Raw genomic sequence first — 27,389 nt, forward strand, 5'->3', positions numbered from 1 at the left:
AACTCTTGCTTTGAAGAAGTGATTTTTATTTATTAAATATATGTGCTGCCTTTCTCATCAGAGATGACTAGGATACATAAAAATAAGTTGCAATGGTGCATCTCTGTTTCTGAAATTAAAGTTTTAACCTGAACATAAAATTAGTGCTTTTTCTTTTATTCAGAGATGAGTAGGATGTATATATCTTGACATAATTTTAGAAATTTGTTCTAAATTATTATAAACTTTAGTTTAAAGCAGATTTATTTTAGCAAGCATAAGGGATATTTATACCAATCTTTCCTTGCAAAACCTGCAAATTTAATAAAAAGTCATTGGATAAAAAAAAACATTTTAAAATAGGACAGTGTATGTCTTTCAGTAGTTGAAGACACAAATTTATTTACTCTTTTTTGCAGCTTATCTTCCATTTTAAGGTGCTTTCTTTCTCTTGCTGTAAACTATATCCTGACATCTAAAATGGCCAAGAATATATGTACTCTCAGACTCAGAATTTGTTAGTTTAGATTTGTAGCCAATTTCTCTATAAAATTTAAAGTGAATTGGACAAGAAATCTTGAGTTATGACACTCTAAAAACAAAAGGGTAAAAAGTGCCAGTTTTTTCAGCTGGCAAAGTTCAAGCAGAGTGAAGTCAATAAATCCATGACAGGTTATATCAGCTAGCAGTATGGCCACGGGATCATGCAGGCTATTCCAGAAAGATTGCTTATTCCAAAATATTAAAAGCAAATGCATAATCTGAATGAACAGATCTGAAATAATGAAATAGAGTTTTATTTTCTGGACTCTAAAAAATGCATGCACCAAGTAGAAATAATGACTTTTAAACAAAGGTTCAGCAGATTTCCACTCTGAAGCCTCTTAAAAATAAAAAAGCAAGGGAAATATTGCTCAGAAAGATGTTAGGCTATATAGGCTATATCAGAGCAGAAAAATGTAGATCTAGATTTAGAGAGCCAGATCTTCATGGCTAAAGCCAGCACAATTTTGTAACTGGGAAAAAGGATGGAAGGCTGTTTCCATTGTATCCCCATATGAGAGTTGGCATTCAATACTGAGAGTTCAGTATTTAAAATGACCACTTGCTTTATACAATAATGTTTCATCTAATATAGATAATCTCTTTAATTACAATATCAAATTATTTAAAGATTTTCTATTTCTTGTGTTCATTTCAACTTATAGGCCATTAACTTTAATTGACAAAAAAAATGGAAGAGAAAGATTGATATAAGATGCAATGAAAAGAAAGGGGAAGTTCAAGTAAACATCACAATAAAATCCTTTGATGGAACTCTTACTTTGAATGCCTAAGGTTTCAACTTCAGTCTCCTGCAAACAGATAGGTCTGAAAAGGATGTCTTGCTAGTTAAAATAAAGCGAGTTTTATTCAAATGGATCAGTGGTTTGATTTAGTGTAAGATAGATTCTGTGTTCTTGCAGATTAATTTTGATTCTGGTGAATAGCAAACAGAAATTATTTATATGTGCTGTACTGATCTGAAAACCTTACATACTTGTAAGTGTTCTATGATTTAAAAAGGACATCACTTATGAGGATATGATGTATAATAGGTATAGAAGGACTTGAGTACAATCCATAGTGCATCCAGTTAAAAAAACAAGCTAATGTGGTGGTGAATCCTATTTTATAGAAGAACATTGACTATTTGATAGCATCTTCTGCCCAAAGGACCATCAAAGGTCAATTTTCTACTTGAAGAGCTTTCTGATTTTAATTTATAAAGGGGCAGCAGGAAGTTAGCAGCTATGAGCAACAAGCACAATAATAATTGATTTAATAAGCCAAAAATCTGCTAGAGTAGAAAAATCTTCACAAAGTATGTCCTGTCTAGGCCTATCAATTAAAGTTTACATGTAGGTCAAATACATGGATTATCTGGATACAGCAGGCTTTCTCCCACTAACTCTAATTATAATCTTCTGTTACTAATTCAAATTATTACTGAATTTGCATTTATGATCTATAAATTAGGTTATGCACATTTTCCACAAGTTGATACTCTGTTTTAGTTCGTTCCCCCTGTGAATTATGGCTGAAGGGTGGGGGATGTGGAAACTCTTCCTTCTGAAAGCATTACAAGACAGCAGGTGATCAAAAAAAGATATAATGGCAAATCTCATGCCGTCTGATGGATTCATCTGCATACATCATCAACTGAACTTGAGCAGAAGCCAGAAGCAAAACTGGATATGTGATATGACAAAGTGTTAAAGCATATTGACTAAGTGTCTCATATGTGAATTGGGACATATCTGGGCCTAATCCTACTTCTACAATGCAGTATATTCACAACATGGCCTTAAACAAGTGTTCAGCTAGTTTTATCCTTCCAATTACAAGTATTCACCACAGACTCCAGACAACCTCAAGTCACAGGACCAATGCAGCACATAAATAATTCTTCTCCTTCTCCTTCTCCTTCTCCTTCTCCTTCTCCTTCTCCTTCTCCTTCTCCTTCTCCTTCTCCTCTCAAAAAAATCTAAAATTTGGCATTTGAAGATCACTAGGAAAAGGACTTGAGATCTTGAACTTGTTATATATTTGCCTATCCTCGAGGAAGACCATTTAATTGTGAAAAAGTATCTGTTGAGGCACCATCCCTGGATTACAGTTTTAAACCTCTTATTTCAACGTGATTAACTTTACTTCTTTTCATTTAGCTGTAAGCAAAATCTTGTTTACAAGGCAAAAAAATGCATTTGCTGTAATATTGGCAATAATAATAAAAGTGAACATTGTGGAGAAATAATTTATGTGTAAACCAGCATAAAATTGTCATTGATGCATGAGTTTCCTCTTCAATTAATAAAAAGGAGGAAATATTTAAAAACAATTTATCAAAGAAATACATACAGTTCATACATCATACACATACAAAGAAGGTAGTAATAATCATTCTGCATATAACAACCCTGGGTGTTCCGGAGATGCTGAAATCTTCAGCATCACCTAATTAAATATGTTGTTGTGGCAACCTTCCCTGGACCATTGGGCAGATGAAAATTTGCTCCTTGCATTAACTTTGCAAAAATACAGCTAGCAGCCACCCAAAGACGACGCATTTACATTGGAAGCAATTTTTATATTGTGTATTTTATGTATTTTATTGTAAGGTGCCTAGAGTCATGTAAAAGTGAGGTGGGAGTCTCTATTAATCAAATAAATAAATGCACTTGGAAGATAGAAGAGGATACAGCCATGGATGTCTGTAATTAGCTACAAAAAAAAAAAAGGCAAAATACATGTCATGATGAGTAACAGAATGAGGGAATTATCTTGGGAGCCAGGAGGAGAAGCTGTAAACAGGATAACTGGTAAATAAAAGAAGTCCACAGAAGGAAAGAATGCACAGGAAGTGCTTCAGAAGAGACCCTTTCTAGTTTTCCAGACAGTAAAAGGAGAGAAGGGGAAAAATACTTTCAGACTTGCAAGATTCAGTTAATATAGTCCTAACAATAAAAACAGAGCTGATGTTCATTGTGATTCTTGTCTGGACTAATTCCAGAATTTAGGTGCTTAATTCTTCTGTTCCAATTGACAGTTAAAATCTCTGATGATCCAAAAAGTATTTATTTATTTGTTTTCCTAAACATTGGCATAACATCCTAACTCCAGAGATTTGGAATGATTTACAATAATAATTATAATAAAGAGCAAAATATTAGCCTGTGAAACAAAACAGCAAATAGCAGCAAGTTGGTTATTCATCATCTATCATTGGTCCATTCAGATGGACTAAAATGATTTTTGGTGTTTTGAGAAAGATTGATATACATCTCACGGTAGTCCCTGAGAAATAGCACCTTCAGGCTCCCATCCTCGTGATAAAACAAAGACTTCAGCCTTCCATCCAGGGAAGAATGTATGAAAAAGATGCATCAATGGACAACAGACTATTCAGAAAATCACAAAATTTAATTGTGAATTGGTAGTGTAATTTTCAATTGTTTATTTAGCAAAATATTGTTGTTAAAATCCTTTAGTTTCTCAACATTCAGCACCAATTTTCCAAATCATGATGTTCCCATTCTGGGTGAACTTTACTGATTTGGTGTTTCATAATGATTTCAGTATTTTCGTTATTTTGAATAGCTATTTATGCTGATGAAACTTTATTTTGTTGTTCACCATCCTGAGCTATTCCCTAGCAGTTTGAATTCTATCATTTTCTACTGCCCTAATTATCAAAACTCACTGTATCTGAATTCTGATCGGTCATATCATGCCAGTGGGTGCTAACATATACACAATATCAGTATGCCATAATTACGAATATCTGTAGTTTGGCTGTAGAATGAGAGTGGAGGTTCATTCTCTGAGCTTGTGGGTTGGTTTCGAACGTTTCGTTACCAGGCTAGGTAACATCTTCAGCGGAATTTAGGAAAAATTTAAATTCTCCTCTTTAGATTAGAATTTCCCTAAATTTTACTGAAGATGTTACCTAGTCAGGTAATGAAACGTTCAGAAACCAACCCACGAGCTCAGAGAATGAACTTCCAATATCAGTATATAATTATGTTGTAAACTGTCTTATGTTTCATATAAGTGAGTTGTGGCTTTTGGGTGTATTTCTAATATATTTATAATAAAAAGTAAGGCAAACCATAAACATCTCCCCCCCAATTGCTCATTCTTTTACCTATTGTCTTTGGCCCTGTGCCTTCTAGGAATTTAATAGAAATAAAATTGTCTTCAAACCAAGATTGACTCTGAATAACTTATAGGGATACATTCATGAAATGTTCTGGGCATCATACAAAGTGTTTTGCCATTACCTACTTCTGAGATGCTATTCAGCTTCCCAGTGTAAATCTAAATTAAAGTCTACTCTAAACTTTGACTGTTCAGGTGTACTCCCCACCCCCATCTAAACAGCCACATCGTTTCTCGGCATCACACAGCCCCTTGTTAGGCATTGAAAAGCCATAGGGACTATTTTTATCAATTATTCCCTCTCTACACCAATCGACTAGAATAAATGATGAGTCCTGTGATTGCTGGGCTTATCACAGAGTACAGTCATATGGACAATTTTAAAGTATCATCCAATTCAAAGTATCATCCAATTCAAGCCCAATGGGCCCAGTTCTTTAAAACTCCATTAAAACTGCATTTCTATCACCCCTTGAAGAGAAAACCTGGAGGCTATAGAAAGTTTCAGGCATCTCTTTTTGATCCGAGGTCACAAAACCCCTGGCTCCAAGATAAGTAGCTCTGACATGATTAGAGGCCAAACTATGGATACGTTGAGGACAGAAAAGAGAACGATTTGGGTCCACAAGGTTGCATGGTGCTAGAAATAATAATTCTCATCTTTGGGAAGTAACTCATAAAAGTAAAGGGAGAGGAAATTGAAAAGAAAACTGCTATTGCTCTCTCTCACGTCTATGAACCTTTGGATGCAGGGGTCAACCTCTGGATCTCCGATCCATCCAATGAATTGTTCTGTTCAAGGGATACAGGGAGAATGTAGGTATCTTAGGAAAAGTTGGTTTTGAGATTTCAGTCTCCAGGTTGAAACTTTGTTCCCATTGATTACTTGGTTAAAAAAAAAAGGCTGATATACAGTATGTGGCCTATTTATTTTGTCTGCCAACAGCTGTGAAGTTTAGGTTTTGATGTAACAGCATGGGCTCTGCAGAGTCTGAAATTTAAATTATTTTTCTTTCAGGCTGAATTTTCAGAACTTGGCATTATTATCAGTTTTCAGTAGAAAAGTGATAGTGGCACCAAGGTACCTTTAACTATTCCATTTATCTGGATATTTCTCTTACTTTTTTTTTTAAAGTTCAGTGTGTTTTAGACACAATAGAGGGTGGGAGAATTAGCCTCTAATCCATTAAAGGTAGCATTTTTTCCCCTGGAAATTACATCTTTCATCAAAGTAGGACTCCTGCATGGTGCAAGATTAAAACTGGACTCTTCGTATTTATCTGCTTTCTTGGGTGCTGCAAGAGAAAGATAGTAGAAACATGTTAAATACAGTGAAATTAGAAAAGTTCCTCTTAAATTATACATTTGCATTATGAAGGGATGTATGAACAGATGAGAAAAAAACCTTATGTATATTTCAGTAGATGTTGTTTTTTAAGGGCACTATAAAGTTTTCTATGTTTCCTGTGTTAATTCAGGAATGTACCCTTGTTTGTTCGAAAGCTACTGCATGTCATGTAGACATGCCAGGCCTGACTCAATAGTTTAAAGAGCTGTCAGCTGCCTTAGTTTTTACAGAGAAGTTGACAAACAGACTCAACATTTGACACTTATCATGTTTTTCTAACCTAGTTTGTACAGTGGTAGAATTCATTTTTTTTTTACTACCGGTTCTGTGGGTGTGGCTTGGTGGGCGTGGCAGGGAAAGGATACTGCAAAATCTCCATTCCCACCCCACTCCAGGGGAAGGATACTGCAAAATCCCCATTCCCTCCCCACTTCTGGGACCAGCCAGAGGTGGTATTTGCTGGTTCTCTGAACTTTTCAAAATTTCCACTACCGGTTCTCCAGAACCTGTCAGAACCTGCTGAATAGCACCCCTGAGTTTGTATCAGATATGTTGAGTTTCCTATTGTTTCAGCCAACACAGCTATTGGCCATGTTACCTGCAATTAGGGTATTGTAGTCCAACCAGAGATGAAAGAATGTTAGATTAAGGAAAACTTGTCTAAATATAAGTAAAATATGAAAATCACCTTTAATTTTCTCAGTTCAGTATGTTGTCAATCTATAATCAGATATGTTGGCGATGATAATGATGATGATAGAAATAATAATGCAGAATCCTATTTAACCTCCTGAGGCTGAAAGGAAATAACTTTTTTTTAAAAAAATCAGAAATTAAACTTTCCTATTGTCTGTTCTTAAGTAAAACATAAAAAAATTCTCAAGGTCATTTTTACCTCATAATTGAGACAAACTCTCACTTTAAACATAGTCATATTTATCAGGAAGGTCTGTCTTAGCTCAGCTTTTCGCAACTGATTGCTCTTCAAATCAATTAAAAACCCATGCTGCTAGGAATTCTGGGAGTTGTAGTTCCAAAGTATCTGGAAGGTTTGTGAAACATTATTCTAAATGAACTGAATCAATTTCATTTTGTTTAATGATACATTTTGTTTCAGAACAAACTGAAGCATGACTATTGTTATTTATGGCACAGATTTTCTATTAGTTCCAGTAGGGCTTAGCAGAGTCAGCAATAGCGGAAATGCTTCTGACTTAATAATTCCACATCTTCATACAAGATTTGGCAAGTTTGAGGGATCATTGATAGTATCATGATTGTCCATAAAAACATGTGAACCATTAGCACTGCAGGCTCTTAAATTGTGCTATCCCTGTTCAGTTATACATACATAGCTCATTTAACACAATGCTGATCCCAATAAAGACCACATAGGAGAAGATCTGCTGGAATGGTTTAATAGCAGCCTAAACTTAATTTCATCTAAAATAATTCTAAATGCATTCCTTCCCGTTGCTAATGGCCAGGATGAATGGAAGAAACATCTTGGATGCATTAGTGCATTGGATTCCTTAAAGGCCCCATTGTAAAACCACTATGGACTAATAATGCAATCCTATACTTATTTAAAACAAATTCTTGTGTGTCCAGTAAGGTTGACTTTGCTGTATAACAACAGGACCATATGTTTGGGAAGGGCAATAGAAGTCTACAGAGTGGCTGTAATGCAGGGAAAGAAATGGGCACAGTGTGACCATGCAGTCAGTTGCCAACTGGCTTCTTTGATACCTTCCCACAAGGTGCCCCACATATAAATAAGTTTAGGACAGGAGCCAGCAACCTTAAACACTCAAAGAGCCACAAAGGTCCTAACCGGAAGCTCCCCATTCAATTCTGCAGCCAAGTAGAAGTCCTGTTCCCCCACCATAAAGTCTCCTCCTAGTGTGTCATCCTTTTTTCCTCTGCTGACCGGAAGTCCAGTTCCCCCCCACCATAGAGTCTCCTCCTACCATGGCATTCTTTTTCCTTTACCTGTCCTATCCGAAAGCCCTATCAATTGTGGAGTTGACCGGCAACAGGGAGCCACAACAGAGGGATGAAAGAGCCACATGCAGCTCCAGAGCTGTGGGTTGCTGACCCCCTGGTTTAGGATAACAGCTGAAGATTTTTAAAAAATAATTTTGGATTACCAAAGCAAAGCAATGATCTAGACTTCAACCCAAATTCTTTGTAGAAGAGACAGAGCTGGAGGGGGGCACAGTTAAGTGTGTCGTCAGTTTAGATTTGCTGTGTTCCCATAAGCGCTTCAAGTCCAACCTCTCAAGTCCAACCCCATTGGCCCTTATCTAGCACCAGTTTAATGTTGACTAGATTCTTATGTACGGGTTTAAATAAATCTTCTGTGCGAAGACTTTATGAATAGTCCTGATTTTTTGCATCTGACACTCTTTAATTTATTCTTTTAATTTAAATGATTTCTTAATTCTTTCTACTTAAATTATGCTTTCACACTCAATTTTGGGCTTTCATTTTTTGTTTAGTATTACTTCAGCCTCAGTTTAATCATGATTTGCTGCTATATAATTCATTTTCATTTTTTTTCTATTTGAAAGCAATGCTTCACATGACAATATCATATTTATGGTATTTTGATATTTTATCACAATTTTATTAACTTTTGCAAAGTGTTCAGAGAATCCTAGTTAGAAGGTTACCAATAAATTACATACATTATATAAAATTATATAAAGTGCCGGATGTTGCGACATCCCTATGGTCATCGAAGCCATAGTCATGTGAGGTCCTTGCTTCATAAATTGTGTGGCCCTTGCTTAACAATGGCAACTAGGACTGTTGAACTGTCTTTTCTAAGTGATGCAGTCACATGACATTGGGCTTTTTGATGTCACCTAGTAACAGCAATTTCTATCCCTATTGCTGTTGTAACCCAAAGACAAGAATTTTTTAAAAAGTTTGTTTTTCATCTTCATTCAATGAAATTCGCATGAATATTGGAGCTTATAACGAAAAGAATGCCAACTCTTATTATAAAAACAAAAAGCAACACACAGTCTTAAATCAGTCCTTATATTCTCTTAAATTTTCGAAAAACCGTTGTCATTTTTGTCGTTGCTGTTTGCTTGGCAGTTTCCTGAGATTGCTGCCATCTAATGGCTGTCTGGACTTTTGTAGCTCTGGTTTGATTAATTTACGTTGGGGGAAAAAAAAGATTAGTATTAGAGGATTAGAATGGAATACTTATGGCTTGCCACTCTGCTCCAGAAAAAGACCAGTCTGCTCTAAATTATCCTGTTTTGCCAGTGTATGGCCAAATTTCATCCCTATTAAGAACTGTTTGCCAATTAAAACAGGCTACTTCAAGACTTTCTACTTTTTTCTATCAATTTGTTCCCTTTTAGCTGATATATGTGTTCGAGATTTCTCATTGCATAGGGATAAATAAATGTCAGAAGCTGCTTGCTGTTTTTTCTTTTCTTTTCCCTTGCTAGGGATGAAAATTTCTTTTGCATTGCTAACCTCTTTCATTAACAATATCTAGTTTCTGTCAGGGACAAGATAGCGAGTCAAGCTATGCACGGCAGTTAAGTCACATTTGTCTAATAAGTGCATTGCGTTCTGAAGTGCCAAAATGGAAAGGTGTGTTAGCCACTCAGCGCCCCCCCCCCCTGGCTCTGCTTCCCAAAGCAGCTGTACTTCATGTGAATACTAAATTAGGCTACAAGAGGGCTGCTGCTGGCTCAGGATCAGAGAGTGTGACAAGGGTGTAATCTAAGTAAAAACATTGGATCTGTCTGTTTATGGGTCTAATAAATTATGTTAGAATGGTGCTGTTATAAATCCAGCCTGTCCAGTAAACCCAACAACTAATACATCAGTCGCTTGTCTAGCTATCTGACTATCCATTCCAATTGTTCAACATGCAGATAACAAGGTGCCTTACAAATCTCTTAGTTAAATGTCATTTGTTTCTGTGCCATAACATGCTATGGATCATTGCTCATACACAGTAACCCAATTATATTAACCTGCACAGCAATACGATGTAATGACATGACATTAACGCAAGCACCTCAGAGGTTTTCAAGAATTTGGTCTTTGCTCATTCAGTAGGGACTTTGTTCCCTTAGCCCCTTGTTTTTCCTTCCAGTTTCTTAGCAAAACAAATTATTTTGTGAAATTGGATAAAAGAACCTCTGCAAAATGAAGGGCAATTGGTGCCGCTGCATCAGATTTGGTATTATTGGTGCTGAAATCTTTTTGCTGTGACTGTTTTCTTGGCTCAGGGAGCAGCTCACCATTTTAAAATAAGTATGCATAAAAATAACATGTAAAACATGTAACAAGAGCAGATAAATACTTTAGCTGCATGATCATAGACAATTTGACTTTTTTGATCTGTTCGCTAGGACACTCCTGGTTTGTTTTGCTCTGATCTGGTCAGGCTACTTCAGATAAGTAGGAAAAATAGGATATGGAATAGTTTTGCTTCAATTAAAGACATACAAACATTTATGGAGGGAAAAATAAGATTTTTTTTAAAGCAGTGGGATGATATCCAGAAATATTCCTGTCCTATTTTGAGTACAGAGTTCAAAATAGTTATGCCTAATGATTTCTGGAACAATTTATAGACATCATTTAAAGTGTGCTATTATTAAATAAATTGATGAGGTATTCATAGTGGCAATGAACTCCAATAAACCATCTCCAAACCTAGTTGCAAGAAATGTAAGTTGAAATCAAAACCATAAACTGGGGAAATTCCAAAATTAACCTGGAGACAAGGTTCAGAAGCTTGAGGAGGGAAAGACATAAAAACAGCAATCCCAGCTTGGGCCTTGAACCAGGGGAGAAATCCAGCAGGTTCTGACAAGTTCTGAAGAACCAGTAGCGGAAATTTTGAGCAGTTCGGAGAACCAGTAGCGGAAATTTTGAGTAGTTTGGAGAACCAGCAAATACCACCTCTGGCTGGCCCCAGAGTGGGGTGGGAATGGAGATTTTGCAGTATTCTTCCCCTGCCATGCCCACCAAGCCACGCCCACCAAGCCATGCCCACAGAACCAGTAGTAAAAAAATTGGATTTCACCACTGCCTTAAACCTAATTTCAGAAACAAAGCCTAATGTTAAATTATTCACAGAATAGAGTCTCTAGTCCAGTGGTGGGATTCAGCCAGTTCGCACCACTTCGGGAGAACCGGTTGTTAACTTTCTGAACAGTTTGGCAAATTGGTTGTTGGAAGAAATCATTAGGGCAGAGAACCGGTTGTTAAATTACTTGAATCCCACCACTGCTCTAGTCGCTAGCAGAGCTTCAGCATCAAAACAGCCACTCCTTATTTTCTGCCTTGGACTTGCAGCTAATGCCAATGAAACCAAGACGGTCACATTTTGGGTAGGAGAATAAATTCCTCTACATCCATTCAACTCTCCAGTTTACCTACTTAAAATAGCTTATTATCATTCTCAATCATAATACTGGAGATCTTTACAAATGTCCTATACATGTCCCATGAAATGATGACACAGGGTGACATTTACCATCATTTTGAACAGTTAGGGAGGGGAGAACAAGTGACAATTGCTAATAAGGGAACCAAGAAAAGTAGAAGCTTGGCATGATTCTAAGATTATTGCAAAGTCTAAAGAAAAAAAATGGTATTCAGAAACTGGTGATCTTATCTGAAATGGAGCTTTTAGATTACCCCAACTCTGTCTTTATTGAGGTGTCTAAATATTTGAAGAAATAAGTGACGATTGGTTGCATATACTAGGCATGTAATTTATACTCATTGAATTCTTTCTCCTGCACTGCTAAATGTCTCCAGCTGTCCCTACATTAAAATTATATATACTATACAGTAAAGCTAAGGTGTAAGTAGAAACTGTTAAAATAAACCTGGCCGTTTTCCCCCCACTGAATTTATTTTGGTTGGGAAGATAGAAACTTTTATGGAGATCATTGGATCGAAATTACAGAAATATCAGATGAAATGGATGTTAGTAGAAATGAATCAGAGAAGTATGTTATAGGTAGGTTGAAAGAACAAGCCGAAACCTTAATTTCATCCCTTCCTGCTGAATAGGTGAGTTATGAAAGACAATGAAACAGACATCATCTGTTAGAAGAGCAATTTGAAAAATTAAGTAAAGATGGTTTGGCATGACTTATGGAAAATTCATTATGAAAAGACTAGGATAAAGGAAAGGAAAGCTTGTTTGAAACTCAAACATGTAGGGTACAAAAATGAAGTAGCAGTATGTCCACTGAAACAGGCAATTTTCCCATACTTAATACTCCGTTCTCCTCTTTAGATTAGAATATATTTTGAACCCTTTCTATTCCCTCTTCTCAGTGGGACCCTAGACATGTGCCCAAAAATCTGGTCCTTACAGTGCCGCTGGAGATAACTATATGTTCTATATATTTTTTGTTTGTTCACCATAGATCTATATATTTCCACCACTCCCTTTTCTCATTGGAAATCTGAGGAAGCCATTTTTATATATTTATGGGTTCTGTGCCTTGTCTTTCAGATTGAATTTACCTAATTTATGTAAAGTTTATCAGTAACATAGTGGCTTAGATTCAGCACCTACTTATGGGTTAAAAGAAGCCATCATCTCACTAACAACTCAGTAATACCTCTAGAAATAAATGTTTTCATATTAGGCAAAACATTTTTTTTCTCCAAGAAGCACTGAGCTTCAAAAGGCCCCACCAAGACATTATGCCTCCAAAGGAGATACAGCACTTCTACCCAAAGGCAATTGCTCCCCCCTCCTTAACCCCCCACACACTGCCCCACTTCATTGGCTGCCATCACTTTCATTTCATGGTAAATTGGTTATATTTTTAATTATGCATGATCATAGTTGCCCTTCAGAATTTCAGAGCAAAAACAAAACAAAACAAAGCCCCACAAGCTGGCAGGAATTTTTTTTTAAAAAAATACTAGGAGCAATGCTAAATTCCATAGATTAAGTCTGAATTAAATGTATTGTTTTCATTTCTATATGATTATTCTGTTATAGGAAGTTACTGGTTTGGTTAGACATTATTGATTTACATGTTCTATTTTAAATGGTGATGAATGAAACTAATTCACAGTCTCTGCTATTGCATTAGCTGGGACATTTTAAGATATATTGATTGATTGATTGATTGATTATTTGCCTCCTATTGAAACAGCGACGTCTACGCTGGCTTGGGCATATTGTGAGAATGGCTGATGGTTGGATTCTGAAAGATCTCCTGTATGGAGAATTAGTGCAGGGAAAGTGCCTCAGAGGGAGACCACAGCTGTAATAAAAGGATATCTGCAAGAGGGATCTAAAAGCCCTGGGAATGGACATTAACAACTGAGAAACTGACCTCCGATCATTCCGATCATGGCCTTCTCCAATTCGAAGAGACACTTGTCCAGCAGGCTGAGGCAAAGAGGCAGTCCCGGAACCAGCGAAATCTGGGGGCTGGGCAGGGGACAGAATGTATCTGCCCTCAGTGTGGAAGGGATTGCCACTCTCGAATTGGCCTTTTTAGTCACACTAGATGCTGTTTTAGGACCTCTTTCCAGAGCACAATACCATAGTCTTTTGAGACTGAAGGATGCCAATGATGATTATTTGCCATCTATTACCTTTAATAAGAGACTCAGTTATGGAACTTTGATGGACTTTTTCTCTTGGGATTGAACCAGAAGTTATTTAGTCTCCAAATCTAAAATAGGATTTATTTAAATGGAGCTTTCTTTATCCCATTGTCAGATAAGGAACAAAACCCTGTATGGCAGTAATTTTGCTTTTTAACAAAATGTCTGACATTCACAGATAAAGTAGAACTGAATGAAGACAGTCATTTTAGAGCTGTGTACTATTAAACTCTGTTTTTTTTTTTAAAAAAAGAAATGTACAATAACTAGAAGAATAAATAAAATGTGGTGGCTTGTATACAAAACATTCTGCTTTGTTTTCCCCATAGTAAGGCCAATCTGATTTGGAGGATGGTTCATGGAAGGCCATAATGATTTCTTGTCCAAAATGCAGGAACTATTTCTGCCAACTTTTGGAGCAGCCTATGGAGGAGGAGGAGGAGGGGGGGGGGGAGGAAAGAATGAAATTCCAGATAAAAATGGATGGCAGTTCCTTCAGCAGCTCTTGTGCAAAGGAAAAAGGTGCTACTAGTGACAAATAGATTTAAGGAATTAGATTTGATAGACAGAGTGCCTGAAGAACTATGGATGGTGGTTCACAACTTTGTACAAGAGGTAGCAACTAAATCCCAAAGAAAAAGAAATGCAAGAAAGCAAAATGGCTGTCTGAGGAAGCTTTGCAAATAGCTGAGGAAAGAAGGGAAGCAAAAGGCAAGAGAGAAAGAGAAAGATACGCCCAATTGAATGCAGAATTCCAGAGAATAGCTAAAAGAGATAAGAATACCTTCTCAAATGAACAGTGCAAAGAAATAGAAGAAAACAATAGAATAGGGAGGACCAGAGATCTCTTCAAGAAAATTAGAAATATGAAGGGAACTTTTCATGCAAAGATGGGCATGATAAAGGACCAAAATGGCAGGGACCTAACAGAGGCAGAAGAGATTAAGAAGAGGTGGCAAAATTACACAGAAGAACTATACAAGAACAAGTTTAACATCCCTGATAACCACGATGGGGTGGTCACTGACCTCAAGCCAGACATCCTGGAATGTGAAGTCAAATGGGCCTTAGGAAATCTGAGCAACAACAAAGGAGGTGACAGTATTCCATCTGAGCTATTCAAAATTTTAAAAGATGATGCAGTAAAAGTGCAACACTCAATTTGCCAGCAAATTTGGAAAACTCAACAGTGGTCATAGGATTGGAATAGGTCAGTTTACGTTCCAATTTCAAAGAAGGGCAATGCCAAAGAATGTTCAAACTACCACACCATTGCACTCATTTCACATGCTAGCAAAGTTATGCTCAAAATCCTACAAGTTAGGCTCCAGCAGTATGTGGACCGAGAACTACCAGAAGTGCAAGCAGGATTTCGAAGAGGCAGAGGAACTAGAGATCAAATTGCCAACATATGCTAATTCATGGAGAAAGCTAGGGAGTTCCAGAAAAACATCTACTTCTGCTTCATTGACTATGCTAAAGCCTTTGATTGTGTGTATCACAACAAATAGTGGCAAATTCTTAAAGAGATGGGAGTACCAGACCATCTTATTTGCCTCTTGAGAAACCTATATGCAGGTCAAGAAGCAATAGTGAGAACTGGACATGGAACCACTGATTGCTTCAAAATTGAGAAAGGAGTTCGGCAAGGCTGTATATTGTCATCCTGCCTATTTAATTTATATGCAGAGCGCATCATGAGAAAGGCGGGGCTAGATGAATCACAAGTTGGAATTAAGATTGCTGGGAGAAATATCAACAACCTCAGTTATGCAGATGATACCACTCTAATGGCAGAAAGTGAAGAGGAACTAAAGAGCCTCTTGATGCGGGTGAAGGAGAAGAGTGCAAAAGTTGGCTTGAAACTCAACATTAAGAAAACTAAGATCATGGCATCCAGCCCTCTCAATTCCTGGCAAACAGTTGGGGAACAAAGGTAGTGACAAACTTCATTTTCCTGGGCTCCAAGATCACTGCACATGGGGACTACAGCCAAGAAATTAAAAGATGCTTGCTCCTGGGGAGGAAAGCTATAGCAAATCTAGACACCATACTAAAAAGCAGAGATATCACCCTGCCAACAAAAGTGCATATAGTCAAGGCTATGATTTTCCCAGTTGCAATGTATGGCTGTGAAAGTTGGACCATAAGGAAGTCTGAGCACCAAAGAATTGAGGCCTTTGAACTATGGTGCTGGAGAAGACTCCTGAGAGTCTCTTGGAATGCAAGGCGATCAAACCGGTCAATCCTAGGGGAGGTTAACTCTGACTGCTCTTTAGAAGGCCAGATCCTGAAGATGAAGCTCAAATACTTTGGCCACCTAATGAGAAGGAAGGACTCACTGGAGAAGACCCTAATGCTGGGAACGATTGAGGGCAAAAGAAGAATGGGATAGCAGGAAATGAGGTGGATGGATGGAGTCACTGAAGCAGTTGGCATGAGCCTAAATTGACTCTGGGGGATGGTAGAGGATAAGAAGGCCTGGAGGAACATTGTTCATGGGGTCGCAGTGGGTCGGACACGACTTTGCGACTAACAACAACAACAACAATGAGAAACTGGTAAAAAGAGGCAGAGCCACAAGGATCTGTATATCCATAAAGATTGATTGGTCAATTGATCAATCCATCAGTCGGTTGCTGGGATTGTTGTGAATACTGATTCTCTGATTGCAAACAGAAACTTTCAGTTCTGAAATCCAATATTCTTCTTTCTTCTTCCCCTCCTTTTTTTTTATATACAACTAGGGGCACTTGTGGCATAGCGGGGAGGGGGTGGTGAGAATATCTGAAAAAAGTATCCCCCATAAAGACCCATGATAAGAAATCTCTCTCTCCCCCCCCCATTTCACATTGGCTAGGAAATTCTGGGAGTTGAAGTCCACATCTCTTAATATTGCTAAGGTTGAGAAACAGTGATTTACATTCATTGATTAGTCTGGTCTTCTGTAAGAATTTTGAATAATTTTGCCTAGGTTTCTTTATGACAGCTGCTTGGAGAGGACTAGTATCATGTATTGTGTGTCTCTGCATTCTTCCCTTCAGGTTGGCTTTCTTGGTGGCTTCTTCCAAGCAGTGCATTCATCTCTCAATGCTCAAAAATAATCACTGAATAATCTTTTCAAGAGCTTTGTTCAATATCAACTTCAGGATGCTTGGTTTGTATTTGCCTGGATCCTGAACATATGAAAGAGTTAAGGAGCACTCCCATGCCCTTATCACCTATTATTTTTCTACCATCTTCTCAAAGTAGTGGCTCTACCCTTTTCTTTCTCCTTTTCTCTTCCTGATCCTGCTTATTTTATACAAGTTTAAGAGAATTAGAGTTTTTTTAAAAAAGAATAAATGAACCCAGAATTTCAATTCTACTTACCACAGCCATGTGCCATCCATTCTATTTTCATGCTAGCTATCTTTTTCAGAGGCTTCAGCAAGTGTTGCTTTGTCCTTTAATATATTTCTGAACTTAGAAATAATGTCTAAAAAATTATAAAGGGAGGGAGGAATTATCAAAGCAGTTAGATATTGCCTCTGTTATACTTTTGGAATTGTGCCACTCACATAATCTTCAAAAAACAAAACAAAACTAAGGTTAGTATGTCAAACACTAGCAGAAAACAATATCATATAAAAGTAAAGAAATCATATGATGAAGAAGGGAAGCATGAAAAACTATTCTGTGCATAGTCCACACTACCACTATTTTTATATTGGAATATGCCATCAACATAATCCTTCTTTATCAGTTATTAAACTCAACAATGGGATCATACTTATTTGGTAATAATTCCCACTATATTTACTAGCACTTATTCCAAGGAATGTGTGTACAGTTTTGTTAAGGCTGTCTATAGTGTCCATGTCTTTGTGAAAGAATGTCTTCCCAGATTCTGCCAGAAGAATGTTCTGTTAAATACAGAAGGCTCCCAATGGATCTATGCTCTTTGTGCATGATCAATGAGCTATAGCAGACATTCAGTAGAAAAGGCAGAAAATGCTATCCCAGTGCATTTCCCTGCAAGTAAGATTAGGTTTTCATTACACAACAGTCTTTCAAATATTCCCAAGATGCAAACAAAGTTGCATAAATGTAGAATCTGCTGTTTTAGCTACCTGGTGAGTATTTTAAACAAAGTCTAGCTATAATTGGTGCTGCCAGCTCATACTGTTGGCTGAATATATACTTTCTTCCTCTCTCTCCCCCTCCCTCTCCCTCCCTCCCCCTCCCCCCTCCCCCCTCTCTCATCTCTCATCTCTATCTCTCATCTCTATCTATCTATCTATCTATCTATCTATCTATCTATCTATCTATCTATCTATCTATCTATCATCTATCTATCTCTATATGTCTATCACTATCATCGCTATCTCTTCTATCTCTATCATCTCTATCATCTCTGTCTCTCTGATTTATCTTTCTATTGATCATCTATCTTCTATATCTCTCTTATCTATCTATCTATCTATCTATCTATCTATCTATCTATCTATCTATCTATCTATCATCAATACTGTACAGATATAGATAGATAGATAGATAGATAGATAGATAGATAGATAGATAGATAGATGTAGATATACTGTGTTTTCCAAAAAATAAGATCCTGTCTTATATTTTTTTAAACCCTGAAATAAGTGCTTGGCCTTATTTTCAGGGAGGTCTTATTATTTTGGGGCGGGTGGAACAAGATAGGGGCCCTCTTGCAGTCTTACCTGATTTCAAGACCTGATTTCTGTCTCCCTAACCAGAGGAAATGGCGGGGACCGGCTGCACATGCGTTTAAATATTTTCAGGGAAGGGCTTATTTTCGGGCAGGGCTTATTTGGGGGCCGGCTTATTTTAGTGCATGTACTCAAAAGCCCAATTGGGCTTATTATCAGGGGATGTCTTATTTTCACGGAAACAGGGTAGATAGATACAGATACAGATACAGATACAGATACAGATACAGATACAGATACAGATACAGATACAGATACAGATACAGATACAGATACAGATACAGATACAGATACAGATACAGATACAGATACAGATACAGATCGATATTGTCCTTGGATTGTATAATATGAAAACTGGTAACTTGGTATAGACAATCCTGGAAAAGTACTTAATTCTTTCAAGCATTGAGATTGAAATTTTGTGCTGCATAATACTGCCCATTTGACAAAGTAAGAGTAAGAGACCAGGAAAGAAAATGGGATGTCAGGGAGAAATTGAGCATACGGAACCAGCTGTCCACCATGCTTCCATGCTCAATAACAGCACCCCAGAGCAAACAACTTCCTTTGTTTTAGGTCATATTCCATAAAATGCTGAGCTCTTCTTGTTTGCTTCTTCTCTTGTTCGTCAGTGTTCTGTAGTCAGATCCTAACTGCCTTACTTAGATTATGCCTGGATTTCAAGGAGTCTTAGTTTTAAATAATGACTTGCATATTTGATAGTTCAATGAACTATCATCAGTTCTTTGATGAGGCTAATGACATCTGATTCCATTCTGATTTTTTTTTAATGTTGTTAAAAACTGTGGAGTCACCACATCTTACTTTATGGGAGGGATAACCTTCTACTAAAAATGTTAACTAGCTCAGGGATGAGAAACTTGATTTTTGAAGGCCATGTATTCTCGGGGGATGCAGAATGGGCAGGGCTGAAGCAACCAGAGCTATGGCATACATTATCACGCTCTTCTTTTGCTCACTCTCAATCTCTTATTTTGACACCTTTTCTTTCTTCCCTCTCTCCTCTTTCGCTTCTTGCTGGCTGCCAGGAAGGAATTGATACCTTTTAATAAGATCTGACTTCAGCCTTTTTTGTTTTTACAGAGCTCCTGAAATTAGAACAAAACCCTGCATGAAATTAGCTTGATGGTTGCCTGCAGTCATGGGGCATCAGGTTGCCCTTCCCTGCATTATTGTTTATTGTTTAAAAATCAGAAGAGGAAACTGTCCATCAAAAATGTCTTAATAGTAGAGATGTAGTTATGCCATCACAGTTCTCCCTGATACAATAAGATAGGGTGTAGTTAATTCTTTAATTATAGCAATAATTGTACCTTAGGATATACAGATGTTATATACCTTAACAAATGCAGATGCTATGCAAATCTGTGTTTGCCCATTTTTTAAATAGTTGAGTGCCCATTGCTTAATCTTAAATCAATCACCAGATTCATCCTTTGTCTCTTAGCCTAGGAGAAATCTACCATTGCATATTTACATTGCATACAGCCTGTTAGTAAACTAGTTCAGTGATCAAACGTAGATGTTATGGGTGCATTACTTGGAACCTGACAGTAGACAGGCTTCAATTTGAGTTCTTTTTCAAGACAAGATCTGAAAAAAAAATCTTAACAGGCTACATAAACAAATGTGTGTATGGAAATGTGTGTAGTGGGGATATGTGTGCAATTGAGAAAGAGAGAGAGGGAGAGAGAGGAGGAGGAAAAGAAGAAGAAGGAGAAGGAGAAGGAGAAGGAGAAGGAGAAGGAGAAGGAGAAGGAGAAGGAGAATTTACTTCTAATTTCTTGGTATTTAATATTACCATGCTTGGTATATTAGACTTGGAATGTTTTATACTTGGAATATTAACCTCTTCTCACCCAATGATATGTCTTAGCCACATTATAACTATACTGTATGCATTTCAATTATTTCAAAGTACTGATGATTACTTTAAAGTGACACTTGAAAAGATCTCTCACCCTTATTTTAAACATTAAAAGCCTATGAAAAAACACAAATATCTCCTTTTCTAACATGTTTCAGCTCTTACATTTGACTACAAAAGAGATGTTGAAATCTACCTGTGAAGAGGTAATAACAAATAGTTAAGTGTCCTTAAATTGTAGGACTAGTTCAGCTGCAAAGCCTAAAGTCAACAAATGCATGTGCATAGCAGTGGCCTACCTAGATATAAAAAATAATGTTTTTAAAGGCAAGAAAAAACCATTTTTCATATTTTAATAGCTTTCATTCTATGTCTTAATAAATGCATGTTTGTAGATTTGTATCCGCATGATGTAGGAAGTCTGCAAATAAATGTAATTTGCAGCAGGGGGATAGCTAACCACTAGCAAACACTTTTGAATAATGAATCCCTACTGTATCAGATGGACGCTATTCATAATAATTTCTTGCTTTTTTCATTTTGTCGTGTACAGTAGCGATTAATCAATTTGCAATGTTATGTCACCCACAACAAATTGCTAGCACCAAGACAAATTTATTGCTTTATGATAAAAGAACTTGTTTGGGTGGAAATAAATTAAATTTTGGGGTTGTTATTTGACTAGGGTGTTTACATATGTGACCCAAGCTGTGCAGGCCAGCTGAGGTGAGAGTATCCAATTATTACTCTTGTGTTTTGAGAATACTTCAAAGACATGCAAAAAGCAAATGATATGCCTGTAGAGCTAACTAGTCCTTGAAGAGGAAGGGAACCTTCTGGGAATCAGTACAACCCAAACTGAAGCATGTTTTTAAAAAGTTTGATCACATTATCTGGGACAAATCCTTGTGTCTTGCAGTTTATTTGTTTGTTTGTTTGTTTGTTTGTTTGTTAAATTTATATTGCTGTCTATTTGCCCATGGCAATTCAAGGCAGCTTACAGAATATAAAAACTACATTTAAAAACAGTAAAACTAATAAAAAATCAAATAAATTAATGTAATAAAATCTCCCCCACCCCCCATCTCCTTTCCCAGTGACAGCCAATCACATGAGCCATTTAATGGGCTCCATCCCACTCTGGGTTCCCCAGGCCCACTGGCAGAACCAGATCTTCAGCGCCTTCCAGAAGAGAATTAGAGTGGGGGCCGTTCTTATCTCCGGGGAAATGATGGTTCAGAGAGAGGGAGCCATCATGGAGAAAGCCCTTCTTCTGAGTTCCACCAGGTGTATCTCCCTCAGGGATGGGACCCACAGCATTCCCTGCCTCCCCGCTCTACTGGGTTGGGTAGATATGACTGGCAAGAGACAGTCCCTCAGATAACCTGGTCCTAAGCCATGAAGGGCTTTAAAGGTGACAACTATTGTCATCTACTTTTCAGGTACTCTTTTGTGCCAGGTAAGCTATAAAATAAAGAAAAATTAAATCCTCTGAAGTCATCACAGTATACGTTCTTGCTTTTCTGGGGATGCTGCCCAGAAAAGGTATCAGGTATCTGTGCTTGACACTGCCACATTTCTTGGGATTTCTCTTAGCTCTGCAGCATTCTCTGAATCAAAAACACAGTTGTGGGTTACTCCTTCCTTTTCCCAAACCAAGGGAATGAATCATCTCCATGAAAGGCTCAAACAGATTGTCACTTTGTATAAAATGTACATATTTTATGCAAATTGCATTGTTTAGAAACAATAACTATAATTTAAATAAAGATACATTTCTCAATAATTGGGATGAGCGTGACTGGGTAACCTCTTCAGCCCACCTAGAGTTAACTGTTCATAAGCTATTTGTGGCAGTTCTCCTTGTGTGGGATCCCATTAGCTCCAAGCTAGACTTGTTCTACATAAAACATCCAATAGAAGACATTCTTTTGTAAAATATATACTCATCCTTATTTAACAGAAAGTTGTTTCTTTCTCAGTGGATGAACCTAGAGATAAGGAATAACAAGATATGATTCCATTATTGGTATTTGAAATGGAATAAGAAAGGTTGACTCCAAAATAGTTCTAGATTCATTCTATTGTTTATTTTCTTTTTCATTCCAGGCTCTCATGCTTTGCATGATCAGAAAAGAGCAATAAAGGTGATCAGCTGTATGGAAAGCAAATCCCCATCAAATCCTATGAGGAAAGATGAGTAAGTGGATATGTAAGAACTGAAGAAATTGGGAACTGTGAGGACTGCATAATGCCACTCTACTAATAATTGAATGCATAGTACACATTTATACGTTACACAAAAGCTGATCTCCTCTGACACAAAGAATTAGATGTCAGAGAATAATAGATTGGTAAGTAAACATTATGTCAGAGTTGCAAGGTAGACCAGTCAGGAAGCATGGCCAGATGAACTTTACTATATGAATCTTGCAAGTCTGAAAATACATTTCTCTCCCTACCTCCACCCCACTTTACAGCCTGAGAAACTAGGGAGGATCCCTGCTGAGCCACTTATGCTGTCCACATTCCTAATGCTGCTTTCTATATTCCCTTGGCTCCCCCTCTTCTCCATATCTTCTCCCTGTCATTCCCATATACCATTACACATTAGGAAAATAGTTCTGATTTAAACAATTCAATCAGTTACCAATTTTAGGTCCTAAAAAGATGGTTTTTTCCAAGGTCCCTTCCAACTCTGTTATTCTGTATGGTAGACAAAGTTATATTTGCATTAAAAGAGTAATCAAGGCAAACAGATTTCTGGGGTCTTGAAACATCCAATAATATCTGCACCTAGAAAAATCACAATTGAAGAGACGCATCTAAGGAGTCGAAGCAGGACAGACTTATAAAATTCTTGACTCACCGTTCAACATTTGGGCACTGAAAATAATGATGCTGCTTTGATAAACACTGGCAGGAAAAATTACAAAAGTTCAAAACTACCAATTTAAAACTTTAAATTATATATCTGAACTAGCTTCTCCATCCTTGTTTTTTTCTCTTTTTCTAGACTCTGTTATCTGTTAACAAGCTGTTTTAGAGGATACTAAACCTTGGGGGGTGGGGGGGCAAGGAATTATCTTCTCTTTTCCTTCAGAAATAACATGCCACTAAATTTCATTTTCTTTCCAGTTAAAAAGAACCTTCCATTTGTAAAACTGCAAACTTTGATCACATCCTTTATTTTGTTTTTTTTTTAAAGTAGAGCATGTTATTTATTGACTTACTTGTGTATATCTTAAAAGGCAGAAATATTTCCATAGCACTCTACTTACATATGCATATCAGAATCTGGTTGTGAATGAATGGATGTTTATTAGGTTGACTTGGGAGATATGTGCTACTAAAGTGACCCCAGCATGTAGTCCCCTTTCAAGTAAGTAAGCAAATGACTTTTTAAAAATCAGTAAAGTTTCTTTTCCCCAATTAAACATGAAAGCATTGGAGAACAAGCAAGTCAAGTTTTGTTAATACAGATACAAAAGAATCACAGAGGGTAATTCAAAACCCCCAGAATCCACCATATTACACCCGATTGCCATATGTACTGATTGTTTGAAAGGATAAAAATAGATTTCATTGGCCTTAATTTCTCTGTAGGACCCAGCTCTTATAAAATGGCAGTGTGCATCAAGGCATCTAAATAATGGTTTGTAGGGGTGGAGAGCAGGGGTGAAATCCAGCAGGTTCTGACAGGTTCTGGAGAACCAGTAGCAGAAACTTTGAGCAGTTTGGAGAACCGACAAATACCATCTCTGGCTGGCCGGGGGGGTGGAATGGAGATTTTGCAGTATCCTTCCCCCAGGAGTGGAGTGGGAATGGAGATTTTGCAATATCCTTCCCCTGCCACACCCACCAAGCCACGCCCACCAAGCCACACCATGCCCACCAAGCCACGCCCACAGAACTGGTAGTAAAAAAAATTTCATTTCACCACTGGTGGAGAGGATGGCCATCGTAATTATAAATTACTTCAAGATTTTTTAAAAATCTCAGTGACAGAGAGGAAAAGCCATTTGTGCAGGTACAACATTCTCACAAATGCATATTGGAAATATGGTGCTAACTCTTCAACAGAGGCATGGACAAGAAACTGCAGTCAGTATGGTCTATCCCCATAAAAGCACCATTGGTTGAATTTCTGTCTGGTTGGCCCTTTGCAAATAGAAGAGCTGAACACGAAAATAAGGGGTGGGGGAGGAAGGAAGGGCTCTAGGAGCTGGATGGCATATAAATTTAATAAATTGTTACAATTATAATTAGCTATGCTCCTTCAAATGTTGAAATTACCAAAGGTTACCTTCTAGGCTGAAATGAATTCTTGCTCTCCTGCAAGAATTAGGAGTGGGATTATATAGATAGAACCTAGGATTTTCAAAATGGTATCAGAAGTTATTTTGCTCCAAAAATCTTGTTGAGGCATTAAAAAAAAATCTTAAGAGTTGCAGTCTCTAGTACAGTTACCTTGATATAAACTCACTGAACTCAGTAGAATTCTGTCTAAATAGGCAGAGAATTAAATTGCACTCCAAGCCTGTTCTTGGTAGCATTGGCCTCAGTGGCATCGTTCCAGGCTGATGCCAGCATGACAAGCAAAATTAGACCCAAAGGTTGTGTTTTGGGTCAATGACATTGTAAGTAATGCTCTATTAATCAGGCAGTTCATCTGACACCTGTTTTCCCCCTTTATTATCCATGACAACAGCGTGTTCCTGATAGCAGTCGGCATTCAGCATCTGATAAGGAAATTCCCATGCTTTCTGAATACCCAACATCAACGAATGTGATGATATCTAAAAATATTTTGTAATGATTTTCTATGTGAAAAATTGTTCTTAATTGGGATGTTTAAATCTAAACAAATCAGAACTTCCAATTATTAGAAACAGCTGATCTATATCTCAAGTTCTCTTCTGGATATGTAATTTTTAAATTCTATCATTAGTTATGACCCATTGCAGGACAGTAAAGAATGTGGGAGTGCTAAAGGAATACTCTCTTAAATAAGAATTAAAAAATAACTAGGGATAAGGATTACTCTCACCCTGAAAATATATGTTAAGGGATCTTCCACTGCAGATGCCAACATGCAACAAAAGAATTCAAATTTGAAGGAAAAAAAAAAGAATATACCAACATAGAAATGCTTAGTACAAGTCCAGTTAGTTTTAATAGTAATTATTATTGTTATTCCTAAAATGCTCAGAATTTACTAAATGCTGGAAATAATTAAAAAAAAAAAAAAAACAAACAGATCTACCCTTGTAACTATCGAAGTCTTCAGCTCAGCTCATCTATGGCATTCCTGAGAGGAGGAAGAGAGAAAATAAAGAGGAAAAAAAACTGAACCTAGAGGTATACCTGAAAGAAGGCAGGGATGGTGCATGGAGAGAGAAAATAGAAAATCAAATATGTACATTAAAATATTAAAAGTGGTTACTATACAATTTATTGAAATTTAACATGAACATTCTCCATATAAACAAACATAAATAATGATGGCCTGCTTCAAAATAAAGTTGCTTGAGTGTAATAAACATTATTAATATGAATATATAAAAAGCAAAATTCTATTCTCTTTCTTATTTCAGTTAGTTCCAACTATCCACTTATTCGGTTTTTCTCCAGTTCTATTTCTAATGCCATATTGCAAACATTTGTCCATTGTTTTCCTTCAGTTAAAGTACATCCACTTGATAATTTCACAAATTTGCAACCTTAAACTCCAACCCTGCATCGAAGGGCTAGATAAGGGATGAGATCTCTGTGCAAATATGGGGGCCTCAGAAGTGATCTAACCTCAGATTGCCTTCACAGCCACTGTGGGGAAGAGTATCGCATCATTTAACACTGGAGAGTAGGAAAGATGTGAAAGAGAGAACTCAGAGGGCCAGCACAGAAGGATTAGGGAAGGTATGCAGCATCAATGGATGGTCCAAATAATTTCCTTCTATTGCTTGCAGCAACAGGAAAAGAGTTAACTTTCCCTGTCCCCTAGTCCATTGCAAGGGTGACTTAAGGGCAGTGACTCTTCGGCACCTCTTGACCTACTGACCACAAGGGGGCAATAGGTTATAGTTAGAGAGTGAAGGATTTACTATGTTCCTCCTCTTTGTCTATCACTTCACTTATGCTTTATCTGAGAGAGTGCTATTTCAAATTATTTTCTTCCGTCTTTCTCCCCCCAGGGACTATGACAAAAAGTAGATCCTTTTTGGCTTTCCTCCTGATAAGATATAGCTAGCTAGGCTGAGTCTGTGTCTAGAATGCATTTCCTTAAAGAAATCTCCTTTTTTTTTATTATAGTTATAAAACCTTTCTACTAATCATTACTCAGGTCAAATCCCTGCTCTTAGAAATGCTTCCATGTATGCCCTCAATACTTTCAAGGCCAATATAAGGTAGGAAAGGAAGGAGAAGAAAGCATTTCTGCCTTAATATCAGAGCTCCCTGAAAGTACATGTCTGAATGCCTTGCCAATATTGTATAGAGAAGAAATTTCTGGTATGTTTCATTTATCATATTTATAAAAGCACATGTTCCTGGCATAAAACAGCCTGCAAAGGTTTAGAATACAAAATTAGGAAGCATCAACAATAAAATGCCAACAATCACAAAATATAATAAAATGTCAGAACACAGTATTAAATCTGTAAATAACAGTCATAATCAAGCACTTTAACAAGGACAACTTTCAACGGTAACTTTACCAAAATAACAGACCTCAAAATAGTTCCCTAGGTGAGGTAGGCTGGAGTATAAAATAAAACTTCTGGCTTGCTAAAACGTGAACATAATTTGGGATGAAAACAATTCAAATGTCTCAAGGATGCCAATGAGGAACAAAATGTTTCAGATTGAAACTATTTCAAATTTGTTTTGTGTTCAAAATGGCTGTTTCAGCCCTATTGGAAGTATTTTACCTTGAGGAAGAGTGGCTTTAATTTGAAACAGATGTTTGAAAATCAAAACACTTCTAAAACTATTGACAAAGCCCATTTCAGATATGAAAACAGCCAATCAAATTCAAATAACTGAGAACTAGGAGTTTGGAATTCAAAAAGGTTCAAATTTGAAACATTTTGCACACCATTTGTTTCACGTTATTATATAA

At 37.1% G+C, this 27,389-nt stretch overlaps 1 long non-coding RNA gene across 1 annotated transcript; it reads right to left on the reverse strand.

Moving 5' to 3' along the window:
- Positions 1 to 2,762: 2,762 nt before the first annotated feature.
- Positions 2,763 to 17,251, reverse strand: LOC148114530 (uncharacterized). Its single transcript, XR_015732993.1, has 2 exons — positions 17,033 to 17,251; positions 2,763 to 5,975 (listed from the first exon to the last, which is right to left on the reverse strand). It is a non-coding gene; the product is annotated as an uncharacterized LOC148114530 (long non-coding RNA).
- Positions 17,252 to 27,389: the final 10,138 nt, after the last annotated feature.

Source organism: Pantherophis guttatus, chromosome 3 (genome assembly GCF_059756535.1).
Source record: "Pantherophis guttatus breed Tessera chromosome 3, ASM5975653v1, whole genome shotgun sequence".
NCBI lineage: Eukaryota > Metazoa > Chordata > Lepidosauria > Squamata > Colubridae > Pantherophis > Pantherophis guttatus.